The following is a 1341-nucleotide window of genomic DNA, read 5'->3' on the forward strand; positions in this document are numbered from 1 at the left end:
GTCCCAGCTACTTGGGAGGCAGAGGCAGGAGACTCACTTGAGCCCAGGAGTTGGAGGTTGTTGTGAGCTGTGATGCCATGGCATGCTACCCAGGGGGGCAGTTCGAGGCTCTGTCTCGAAAGAAAATTAAAAAAAAAAAAAAAAGATTTTAGGTCCTGGATGTCTTTAAGTTCTATACTCTGCCACTAGCTATGGGACATCTGGCAAATACCTTCTGAACCTGTTTCCCCACTATAAATTGGGGACAATAGTATCTGCTTGTTGAGGGTATTAGCCTTGAAGGAAGCAATGAACCCTGGCACAATGCTGCACTGCAGGTACTCTCTGTGGTATTTGCTGTGCTTGTTTCCTGGGTTTCTCCATTCCAGTCCTGATAAGATAGAAACCTGAAATTTTAATATAACCAAAACTAGCCCAGCACAGGGGCTTACAGCTGTATGTAATCACAGCAACTTGGGAGGCTAAGGTGGGAGGATCATTTGAGGCTGAGAGTTTGAGATCAGCCTGGGCAACATAGCAAGACCCTATCTCTAAAAAATGACAGTGAGCCAAGTGTTTTGCACACTTGTCCAGCCAACTTCAGAAGCTGAGGCAGGAGGATCACTTGAGCGCAGGATTTCAAGGCTGCTGAAATATGAGGACAATATTACACTCTAGCCTGGGCAGAGTTATACACTGGAAATGAAATCCCTTGCCGTGGTTTTTGTCTGCTCTTGAAGACTGACCTAGTCCCCTCTCTCTAGAACATATTTTCATGTAACTAACTTTCATTCTTTTATATGATAAACTGCTTGTGTAAAAAACAAAATCCTTCGTAATAACTTAACAAATTGAGAAAGTGTATTTGGACTGAGTATGGTGGCTCACACCTATATTCCTAAGACTTTGGGAGACTGCGGTGGGAGGATTGCTTGAGGACAGGAATTCCAGACTAGCCTAAGCAAGACCCTACCTCTCGGGCGGCGCCTGTGGCTCAAAAGAGTAGGGTGCCAGCTCCATATGCTGGAGGTAGTGGGTTCAAACCCCAGCCCCAGCTAAAAAAAACTGCAAAAACAAAAAACGACCCTACCTCCCTACAAAAAAAAGTTGGAAAAATCCGACAATGTGGTAGAGGATTCCTATAGTCCCAGTTACTTGGGAGGCTGAGGCAAGACAATGGCCTAAGCCCTAGGAGTTGGAGGTTGCTGTGACAGAGAAAGACTTTGTCTCTTAAAATATATGTGTGTGTGTGTGTGTGTGTGTGTGTGTGTGAGATTAGGCTCAGCCTTTGTAGCTCGGTGATTAGGGCACTGGCCACATACACCAGGGCTGGTGGGTTCAAATCCAGCCAAGCCTGCTAAA

This window comes from Otolemur garnettii, unplaced genomic scaffold (assembly GCF_000181295.1).
Source record: "Otolemur garnettii isolate 467f Iridium unplaced genomic scaffold, OtoGar3 scaffold00023, whole genome shotgun sequence".
NCBI lineage: Eukaryota > Metazoa > Chordata > Mammalia > Primates > Galagidae > Otolemur > Otolemur garnettii.